Genomic DNA, 12026 nt, shown 5'->3' with positions numbered 1-12026 from the left:
ATAAGATTGAGTTCGATGTAATAGTCTCCACTTTTGTTAAGACGTTGACGTTAATGTTGATTTGCATCTGAAAATTAGCTGAGAGTTCCAATAGTTCAGAATAGAAACATTTTTACTTATCATAGGCTTTACGAACGACTTGTAATACGAGTAGTTTCTTCGTTCTTGTTCAAAAACTGTTTAATGTTATTATTTTAAAAAATTAGAGTTATTTTTGTGACCACTATTATGACGTTTCGTACCAATGTTGATTCGTATCAGAAGAAATAAAGATTTATTGTAACAATTTCAATAGTTGGAATGCAGTAGTTTGTTCACATCTAATTCCTGCGTATACTGCACGACTCGCTATAATTAATGCGGTAGAACTGGAACGAAATGGCTAGGTTTTTTTTTACCTTTATTGAGGAAATGTTGTGTTGTGATTGAAAAGAACATCGACAAAAAAAGCTTGCAAATAGAATTACTTACCAAATATGATACAAAGGATGCTTAAAAGGAAAGTTTTGTAGGGGGTCCAAATCTGCGAAGGGGGGGTCCATATCCGCGGGGAGTCCAAATCCGCTGTGACACCGGCAATGAATCAGAGTCCGGCGTTTAATCGCACATTCTGAGTTCTACAATTTATGAGTATCTGAGTGGGTTGGAATTATCATGCAAAGACTGTGGTCTAAAGTAGTGGAATTTGACTTATAGTGGACACCTAACGGTAAAGAAACATGTAAACGCAAAGTTTCCCTAGGGTTGCCCAGTCCCCATCTTTAGGCAAAACATGGTCAGTTGCAGTAAAAAATCTCTCAACCTGTACACATTCATTCGAACGAGCTCACAGTTTCTTCCTTTGTGTTATCTATTCAAACAGGGCCCCGGTGCAAAAGTGTAAACATAAGTCAAAGAAGGACCGGGTAAAGCTGATTAAAGCTTATCAAAATCAAGCATTTGAGAATCGATTTTTTTTTCTTGTTTAAATACAGGTCACATCCCACTAAAAGTTTTAATTAATATGAGTAGAGGTAAGAACATGATTCAAGTGCAATTTTGTGTTGATGAACATGAGTTATTTTTTTTCAAAATTGCACGTGCCCGCAAAAATTAGCAAGTGCTTGTTTACACTGAGTTAGAAAAGACAACATCATGATTAATATTTTGAGTGCAATTCGGTGTTAATAGGCATGATAAAATTTTTCCAAGAAAACAAATTTGATGAATTCCCCTTGGGTACTGGTGCAGGTTCATTCTTCTATTGCTTGAGCGGAAAGCTATTTAGACAAAGGATTCACTCGATCTTTCCCGCCCGTAGAACTAGCCATAATTTCATGGAGTATTTTTCTTCCATGTGTAACCAAGTGTGCATTTGAATCATTTCTACTCTTCAGCCATCCTGGTCATCTTCAGTTACTATTCTTCAATCAATTGGAAAAGGACTGGGTAGGAGAATCGAAGTGCCTATTTGGGTGAAGAGAAAATGAGAATAACTTGAGTAAAATTAATGCTTTCTATCAAAACCCTAAAACTTGGACATTTATCGATTACAGCAAAATTAAATAAGTCGTCCAAGAGACAAGTTTAGACAAAACTGAGATTTAATAGAGTCCGGGTGAGATTTTTGTATTAAAATTCCGCTGCTGACCAGTGCACAAAACCAACTTGTTAAGTCCCAAATAAGCGAAATGAAAAAATTACTCGGTTCTGATCAGTTAAGATAAATGCAGTTTTCAGGTAATTAAATGGAGAAGAGGGTTAATTCAGTGCAAAGAAGTAACAAACCAGACTGAACAATTCCTTGAACTGTATAGCTAGACTTTGATCTTTTTTGCGCCTTAAAGATGTGAAAATATTATTGTATATTATTGTTTTGCTCGTACGCGGTTGTTTTGACCGAACGCACAGCGTCACTTGCAGGGTTTGAATAAATTATTTTTGGACTTGATGCGCGCTTTGCTTCTGCATAATTATGATAAGCTATCTCGTATTTTTTCATGTATATTATTAATATGTAATCACATGATTTTTCTCGTGCCATTTGGAATAAATAAGCACTCCTAAATTTTTTTCAAAGACCACAAATTGCACGAGCCCGTAGGGCGAATGCAATTTTGTTACTCTTTGAAAAAATTTACACCTGCTTATTTATTCCAGACTCCATGACTCGAAATCATGTGATTACCTAGACATGCTTAATGCTTGGCCTAATCCCATACAAACAAATTCGTGGATTTGTAACGAAAAGTTACCTTTACAGACTAACTAGTATATTTGACAAAAACACCAGAAAACAGGTAAACTCTAAACTGGTGCTTTTTTAGATTAGCAACTTAAACCTTTATCACCAACAGAAAAAGAAGTTATTCCCCGAGCGATTTATTCACTCTCAGGTAAAGAGAGCACTTAAATTGTGAAATGCAATATTTATTTTAAAATATTTCCTAACGAAAAGGAGACCTTTCAAACCCTTACATAACCTTACCCCAGTGGGAAAAAACGTTGTCCGTCATGCTTGACGCAATAATGTACAAAAAATTTCAAGTTACTTGAGCTTTGCAAAAATATCTTTTAGGCTTAGCACATAAGATATAGTGGGAAGCCCCTCGAAAACGAATTATTCAATGTATAATCTACCCAGCGTATTACTTTCAAATCATTATTAACGTTAAATTTGCGAGGCTTGATTAGTAAATCGTTCAATGTCCCTAGGTTTCTGTAGCTTATTGCTTCTCCATTACTGTCGCCAATTTCTATTCTGATGGCGAGTGCTTTCTCCATATAGTCTTTATACTTGTCAAATTCACTTAAGGTGAAGGCTTCAGTAACTTTGTGCTTCTTCTTCTGCATTTTCAGTCATTTTCATGATGTTTATTTCCACCTAAAAATTTTCTAGACCCAACGAACTCGTTATGAGTAGCAAGTGCTAAATTCAGCCTTCCTTTTTGGACGTTGCCATCAGAGTCCTTACATAAGAGTAACAGTTACCTAGCGTATTCTATATTCATACAATAAGATGTTGTCGAACACGTCTTTTTCTCTCAAGTGTTGATGAGTTTATGACATAGTTTGGCTACCGGACTCCACTGTTTAACAAAATCAAGCATTCTTCACACAACAGGATGGCTTGCAGAAGAAAACCAGAGTTGAGAAGGAAAGTAGCGACAGCTAAACCTAAACCTATAATAGCTGACGTGGTAAAGTGAAAGTAAATTTGCTGGAAAAAAAAAAACTTTTAAAACTCTTCTTCTACAGAAAAGGTTGTGGTTATTCATCGTGGTGAATAACAATAAAAGCCAAGTTTTTCGTTTGTCTCATGATGTAGTCACGTGTGATGTATACCGCGACGTTTCGACTGCACACTGCTAGTCTTCTTCGAAATCGATATGCACCAATCAGAGCTGTTGAATAACAACTGATCACAGCAGAGCATCATGCTTTATAAGATCACGCATGACCAGTCGACCTCATCGCCTGAAGAAGACTAGCAGTATGCAATCGAAACGTCGCGATCTACATCACACGTGACTACATCGTGAGACAAACGAAAAACTTAGCTTTTCTTCTTCTTCTATACTTTGAAAGCGTTTTAATGAGATATAGTTTCCATGGTTTCTTTGAAAGTAGGGGCGCAGAGAACGATTTTCCCAAATGTTTTTCCATAATTTCTCCATGTTTCCTTACATTTCGATGTTTATTGCATTCTGTAGCATATTTGTTGTCTTTACTTGAACTCCCTCGACGAGGCCGTACAACTCATGATCATTAAGGCAGACAAAGCTCTGAAGTTCCTCTTTTTCTTTCTTGTTATTCCTCGGGTTGTGGGAAAGGAGAAGAGGAAGCCAAACCCCAGGTCAAAAATTTGACAAATTTTTCTCCAATTCCAATATTTCAGCGTGATGTATACTTAAAATTACTTTGCGAGTATTGGGAAAACTTTGCGTTTAAAATGTTTTCAAATTGCGCCGGCAAACATTAAGTGTGACGTCACAATTTGCTGTGTTGAGATACTCTCATTTAAACTGACTAGTTGAACTATGAGAGCGTGCGAACCACCTTAATTATTTTATAACCGTTGGTAGTTTTGTCTTCGATCAGGCAAATCACACCCGCTAGAAAATGAAAAGTTCACGAAGGCAAGGAGTCGAATATCACGCACAGATAGCTTACGGTTGAAAGAGAGAGGCTTTAGTTATAGGGTGATCGATCTTGTGATGACAATCAAACCGTTCTAAAGGGATGGACCGTGAAGCCTGAGGTTCCCTGTTAAAAGAAAATAAATTTTTCATTTTTGCATGCCCAGATCCATCTGAGGTTATAAAAGTGTGATTTTGCAGAACCGAAATAGATTCACTGCGGAGTAAACTACCGATTAGTTTTCCATATCAGTTTATGAAAAGTTGACTATCATGCACAGATAGCTTACCGTATAAAGAAAGAAGCTTTGGTTATACTAATATCGATCTTGCGATGAAAATCCAACTTTGATTAATAATTTTGGTTTGGGAAAATGAGCCAAAATTGAAAGAAACGACGGTAAACTATTTCGAGTTTAGACATCAGCAGTCGATTGAAGAGTGTACACGTGATAACAATGAATTAGTAACTCAAGACGGTAGAATCGTACAGGCTTCTCTTATATCTTCTCTTGAAGTTGCCAGATATGACTGCTTGCCCCACCATTTTTTCCCTAACGTTTCAACCTCCTCTGTTTCGCAGGGAATATGATAGTTAGATTATAAAATGAAAACAAATTACATTTAAAAATAAATTAAAAAGCGATAAAAAATCTATATAGTACATAGTCTAAAAATGTTCACACAATTAACAGTATGCTCGTTTAAAAACATACGTTTTCAGTTGTTTCTCAAAAATATTTACACTACTAACAGCTCTTAGACTTTCCGGTAGAGAGTTCCATAAAAATGAGGCAGCTACCGAAAAAGCTCTGTCCCCACTGGTCTTGGCAGATCTAATTGCCGGGCGAGCTGATAAATTACTAAAATTTGATCTTAAATTATAATTAGAATCGCCTTTGAATGATATAATATCACTAAGATATGCTGGCGCTGGGCCATGGAGAACTTTAAAAGTCAACAAATTTACCTTGAAAGTGATCCTAAATTTAACTGGCAGCCAATGGAGATTAATCATCACAGGTGTAATGCGCGAATGACGCGGTGTATTGGCCAATAACCTGGCAGCAGCGTTTTGAACGCGTTGCAATCCATTAACGTGTATAGCAGCCAAACCATAAAATATTGCATTACAGTAGTCGATTCTGCTTGTAACAAAAGCTTGCACTAATGACTTTGCAGCTTCAAAAGGCAGATATTTTCTTATACGCCTTATGTTATATAGCGAAAAGAAAGCTGATTGACATGTTTTGTTTATATGGCTGCGAAACTGGAAATTAGAATCGAACCAGACACCTAAATTCCTAGTTTCACTGACTGATTTTACTTGCGTGTCACCAACCATAAGGCTGTCAGTTCTAACTTTGGTAAGTTGCTGGCGAGTTCCAATGAGCATGAATTCAGATTTATCTTTATTCAGCTTTAATTTATCAACAATCAGCCTCGCCCTTACGGCCCTGATACATCTTTCCATAGCACCTCTTGGTTCCGTCTCACCCATTGAGCTGTCTGGCTTGAACGACAAATAAAGCTGAGTGTCGTCGACGTACGCATGCGCATTAGGCAAATGGTTCTTGATAAGCTGGAACAGCTTGCTCGCATAAGCAGAGAACAGAAGTGGTCCGAGGCATGACCCTTGAGGAACTCCAAATGACAAATCAAATCTATTAAACAGTGCACCATTAATCATGACGCGTTAAGATCGAGCTGACAGGTAGGAGGTGATTCATTTGAGCGCATCTCCAGTAACACCAAATGATGTCTCGAGACGGCGTAAGAGGATGGTATGGTCGACCGTATCAAACGCAGCGCTAAGGTCAAGTAATACAAGCAAAGACACACGTTGACGATTCATGTCAAGTAAGATGTCATTTACTATCTTAACCAGCGCCGTCTCAGTGCTATGTGATTTCCTGTAAACTGACTGCAACTCGGGAAATAGTTCGTTGTTCATGACAAGGGTGTATAATTGGTCAAATACTGCTCTTTCAGTAATCTTGCACACAAATTGGAGATTACTAACCGGACGCAAGTTCTTGCAAGCAAAATTAATAGCGTCCTTCTTGAACAAAGGGTTTTATGATAGCTTCCTTCCAATTGTCAGGAAAATGTCAAGTGGACAGAGATGCATTCACCATATTTGTGATCAACGGAAGCAGAACGTCTAATGAATCACAGACCACATTAGTTGGAAATGGGTCTAATACGCACGACTTTTTGGCAGAGGCTTTAACTCAAGCAGATGGAATCAGTATACTGACGAATGTGCTCTACCTTGCGCACAAAGAATTTGCCGACATCATTTGCGAGCACAGTCTTGTCAAGATGGACAGGAAAGTTCAAAACATCAGATGTGCCAAGCAGTTTTTTGGCTGCGCAGAAAAGCTTTCTCTGATCGGTTCCATTATCCTTTATAAATTTGGAATAAAACTCTTCCCTTGTCTTGTTCATGAGATTAGTAACCTTATTCCTCTTTCGCTTGAAGTCAGCAAAATCCACAAGCAGGCGCGTTCTTCTCCATTTTCTTTCAGCTTTCCGGCGTGAGCGCTTAGCATCATTAATTTCATTGCTATACCAAGGGACCACAGGCCTGCTAACCCTAGTACGAGTCCTAAGCGGAGCATGCTTGTCTAGGAGAGCAGAAAGGATGCTGTTGTTCGAGTTTACATACGCCTCTAATTCATTAGCAGTAGTTGGTTTTACTGCCGCGCACAGCTCGGTAGATTGCAAATCTCTTTTAAGTTGCTCCATATTAATTGACTTTATTTTCCTGTAGTTGGAAGTCTTCACGGAAAGAACGGGTCTCGGCGGTGTGAGCCAACACAGGAAAGCGGCATGATCAGAGATAAACTGATCTACTACAAACGTGTGCGAAACCAGGCATTCAGACATGGGTGTTGTAGTTAAATCAATAGTGTGTCTATCGCGATGGGTGGGCTTATCAACATACTGCTCCAGACCCAGGCCCTCGAGAAGCTCCAGGAATTTCCGTGCATTAGAGTCTTGAGGATCGTCTACGTGGATGTTGAAATCGCCTGTTGTAAGCAATTGTTCCTTGCATAATAGTAGAGACTCAAGGTATTCAGGAAACTCGGCGAGAAACACATTAACGGGAACACGGTGCTCCTCTGAGTAAGGTGGTCTGTAGACAATCACAAGCCGTATGTTATGTGGGGAAAATCTTACAATCCCCTCGGAGAATTCAAAAGAGTCGTGTTCACTAGCTCCAGAATTAACCTTAGAAACATCGAATGATCGACGATAGATGAGCCCAGTCCCCCCCATCCGCGGCGATCAAGTCTTGAATGGTCAACAATGCAATGGCCATCAGGATATAGCTCAGCCCTAACAGCCGAGTCATTCGCTGTCAGTCAGTGTTCAGTAATGGTGATTAAATCGACTTTGCGATCAACTATAAAATCAAGAATCTGTGTTGTTTCATTTCTGACAGAACGAGCATTGAGGTTGCATAACAGCATCTGCTGGTGCAATCTTATGTCCATTCTGGAAGGACGTATTTCAATCAAATTTCTTGTGTCCCTATCTAGTCCGCCCGAAGTTCTTGATAAGGACGCTGCGATACAATTGCCGCCATTGGGTTACCGGCGTTGGGAAGAGCCGTCGTGGTGTCACTCTGCCATTGTCTGGAAACACTTGAACAGGAGCCATTGTGTAACTGAGACCTCACAGGGCTAGGATTAAGTTTGAAAACTAAATCTCCTATAAATCTCGCCACAACTCTACCATCTGCAGCATGGTTTTCTTAGAGGAAGGTCCACTGTTACTCAGCTCCTCCAGGTCTATCACCAAGTGATTCAAGCCCTAGCCAAAGGCAAGAAAATTGACATAGCTTATTTGGACTTCGCCAAAGCTTTCGACGAAGTCCCTCATTGTGCCTTGCTAAATAAGCTATCTCGATTCGGAATATCTGGGTAGCAAATAAACTGGTTTCAGAGCTATCTTTCTGATAGATATCAACGAGTAGCACTACAAGGCACCTATTCCGACTCGTTACAAGTCTTGTCCGGTGTTCCGCAAGGCTCAATATTGGGCCCTCTGCTTTTCCTTGTCTATATAGACGACATTCCTCAATGTATTAAACATGACTCTAAAGTTGCCATATTTGCAGACGATTCTAAGCTGTTTAAGATAATTGAAAAACCATCGGATAAATTTTCATTTCAACAAGACCTAACGCAGCTCTCAATCTGGAGTGATACCTGGGAAATGTGTCTCAGCATACCCAAATGTAAGGCCTTGAATATCTCTAGGAAGAAAACTCCCAAAAACGGGAATACCACCTTAACGGGTCCCCACTGACAACAGTTGGCGAAATTGAAGATTTGGGCATAACTGTCACCAGTACTCTCCAATGGTCTCAACATATAAAGCTAATTTCCTCTAAAGCAAACAGAACGCTTGGCCTTATTTGTAGGGTATGTAGAGATATCAATGATCCTGACATCAAGAAACTTTTATACTACTCAATTGTGCGATCACAACTAGAGTACGCTTGTGAACTATGGTCACCTTACACGTCAAAGGACAAACTATTGTTAGAAAACGTTCAGCGCAGGGCCACAAAGTTTATCTTGAATTATCCAAGGGATATGCCCTACAGGGATCGGCTGCTTAAACTTTCTCTATTACCACTAGAATATAGAAGGGAAATGAAAGACTTGGTACTTATCTATAACGCTAGAGCAGGTAACATTGATCTGGGTCACCACGACTTTTTCCTTCAAACTGTAGTTCGGCAGAAAACGCTTAATTCGAGTGAATTAAATTATCAAATACCACACACAAAACAAAATTACTTAAAACATTCGTTTTATTACAGGTCTATCAATCTTTGGAACAAATTACCAAGGGACATTAAAAGCGTGGACTCATTTCATATTTTTAAAAGGAGGCTTTTAGATTTTTACGATGAAAAAACCGTTTCTTATAATCTTCCAAGTCGTGAGGGTGTGAGTTAATGAACCCATTCTTAAATTGACTTGGTTGTAAATAATATTATATGATAATTATTGTTAGTTTTATTACTACTTTCACGACTATAATTATTACTACTATTTTGTTAATATTTATTGGGGTTGAATATCAACTGGGACATCGTCCTGTTTTCTTCTCCAGTTGCCGATACTATTCTGTACGTGTAAACAAATTTCAATAAAGTAAAGTAAAATAAGAGGAACGTGAAATGAGGCGTTGGTGCTGGAAAAATAAGCATTCCCTTTATCTTAAAAATGAAGTTTTCCCTTGTTGTTTCGTTACGAGGGAACTCCAATCTTGTCCAGTAGCTGCCTATGGGTCTTACACAACCAACCTGAGCGTCCCTTGGATAGCGTAGGACAGTACAGGCGAGGAACAGGACCCAAAACACAGAGATCGATCGAGCGTAGAACATCTTATCGCCTCCTTCCTCAGTGTCTTGTCTGATCATGTCCTTGTATTCACAAGTGGAAATGTGATATTCTAACTCCTCAACACGAATTGCATGTCGAGCAAAAAAAATGGCAGTGTCCATCCTGCACTTGCATATTGCTTTCGATATTTCTCCAAATGGTAAGGAAATCTCTTATTCTCATTCTCTACGCTGGAAGTCATATTTTTCTCTACGATTTCACCCCTGTGAAGACTTTGAACGAGAACAACATGGAACTAATTAAAAAGAAAAGTCATTTGCAACTTGTGTTTGAAACTGTAATTTCTCAAAAGCTTTTTGGCTATTATTCTTTCATGATAGTCCTCTGGCTGGAAATACACGGCGTCTTTTCGAGATTCTTTCTGTTATTTGATTCGGTAACCTCTGCTGTAACTACTTATAATGTAGGTTTCTTTAAGCCAAATTCCCATGATCTTAGCAACTTTATAGCTAATGAAGTACGAAATTTGTCTAAGATGTTTCTTGCGCTGCAAAAGTTTGCTTTAAAAGAAGACAAGCTAAAGCTGAAATGTCAGGATTAAAACTTGATGACGAAGAGAGACTTGGGATTCGATCATGAAGACATTTGTGGAAAACTTGAAATAATACCTGGATTTCATTTTACATCACAGCAATCAATTCCAAACATGAATCAAGTTTTTTCTTTAGTTTTAAAGTTGAGTTGATGTTGTTATTGGCTATATTAAATGGGTTGAAAAGTTTTTGATGGTATAAAAAACACACACGCACATGCAGATTTCTTATAAACCTGTAGTTCAAGCCTGTCATGACTTAAAAATTTTGATGCACACCTCAAAAGGAGAAGAAGTAAATTTCAGATTTCTTTTTATGCAGTTTGGGTTTGTCAGGTAAAATTGAGTCAAACAAAGAAATTTTCACAACTAATTTAATAGGTTAGCCTACCCTTGCAATATGGCTTTTGGAATTCCTAGGAATTCCTAGGAATTCCTAGGAATAAAGGTGTGAATTTTCACGGTAAATTGGGACTGGGAATTCCTAGGAATTCCCAACCATAACAACTCTGGTTCTAAAAACCTAGAAATTCCAAGAAATTCCCAGAAATTCCAAGTTTATAGCCAACAGGACTTGGAATTCCTAGGAATTCCAACTCAGAGAAAAAATGACTTTCCCTGAAAAGCTGTAAATCTAAAAAATTCCTAGGAATTTCTGGGAATTTTTAGGAATGTTTAAGAATTACTGGGAATTTTAAGCAAAAATTTGAGGCTAATGATATAAAATAAATACTTTAAATTAAAAAAACCCCAGCTAAAATTCAAGTATTCAATGAAATTTATTTAGAAGCTTAATTAAGGCTTACATGTAAAATATTTTTGATTCATTATTAACATCAATGTGTGGTAATATTAGGATGGAATTTGATTTTTCTTTTCTTGAAAACTTCATACAGATTAATCCTCAATTACAGCTATTCATATAAAATAGTCTTAATCAATCATTAAATTTGGTTTGACACAAATTGTGAATAAAATATGTTGATTCTTTTTCATAAAATACAATATCTTAAATTATATTTGAAAACCAAGCACTCTTAGGAGTGAAGGGGTTAATTACAGACAAATAAAATTGATTTTTTGATTAAAATCTTGTTGTAACAATAAATTAGAATGAAGTTATCCTAAACTGCAAACTTAGCTGCTGTTTGTATTTTTTTCCTGGACTCACAATGAGTTGGCCTTGAATGAGGTTGTCTACAAGAAGCTTGACCATTTTGTATCTGGGTTCCATGACATCTGAATTTGAAAAAAAAAAATATATATTTTTTAAATATACATATTTAAAGCTCAGACCAGGCCTTTTAGATGGCTATGAAGAAAAGGGCATTCATTGGATTCTCAAATTGAGCAATCTCTGTTATATTGAGTGACTTTTATATTGGAGTACATCTCTCTCGTAGATTTTACTAAAAAAGGGCTGAATACATTATTTTGTTTTTACCAAGGAGGGCTTCTTTATGTACTAAGGTTTGTTTAATAACAGTTCCTATTATGAATCTTGAATGTTCCCAAACGCGACTAGAGGAATCTTGAAACCTTACTGATAGGTTTATTTCATTGTAAAGCATAAGCTTAAGAAACTGCGGCATGCAAGTGACCGATTTGATTCTCAGAATTATTCTAGTTTCAGTTGCGCCGAGCTTTATGTACGCTTAATTCAACCCGCTACATCTATTTTTTTATAAGATTTTGATCACGTAACGAATATCGCAATTTTTACTCACCACAAACTTTCAAAATCGTAGCTTTACAGATGGCCACTCGACCCTTGTTTGTACCAGTCAATATGTCAACTGTTGTCCCTTCTTTTAACTCCACGGCGCCAACGACTTTCATTTCTTTTACAACACTCACGCTGTTCTCGTTTTCCCATTGAACCACAATAAAAGCTATCTTTAGAAATGTTATATTAAGCAAAACAGTCGAGAAAAACGATCAACCGAT

At 37.7% G+C, this 12026-nt stretch overlaps 2 pseudogenes; both read right to left on the bottom strand.

Annotated features, from left to right (window-relative positions):
* LOC136279210 (2-(3-amino-3-carboxypropyl)histidine synthase subunit 1-like) overlaps positions 1-12026 on the bottom strand; it is a 490303-nt pseudogene that overhangs the window by 42467 nt on the left and 435810 nt on the right.
* On the bottom strand, positions 5845-7010 carry LOC136278959 (uncharacterized; annotated as a pseudogene).

Source organism: Pocillopora verrucosa, chromosome 2, assembly GCF_036669915.1.
Source record: "Pocillopora verrucosa isolate sample1 chromosome 2, ASM3666991v2, whole genome shotgun sequence".
NCBI classification, from domain to species: domain Eukaryota; kingdom Metazoa; phylum Cnidaria; class Anthozoa; order Scleractinia; family Pocilloporidae; genus Pocillopora; species Pocillopora verrucosa.
The sequence above is the reverse complement of the archived record's forward strand: the minus strand, read 5'-3'. Positions and strand labels throughout refer to the sequence as shown.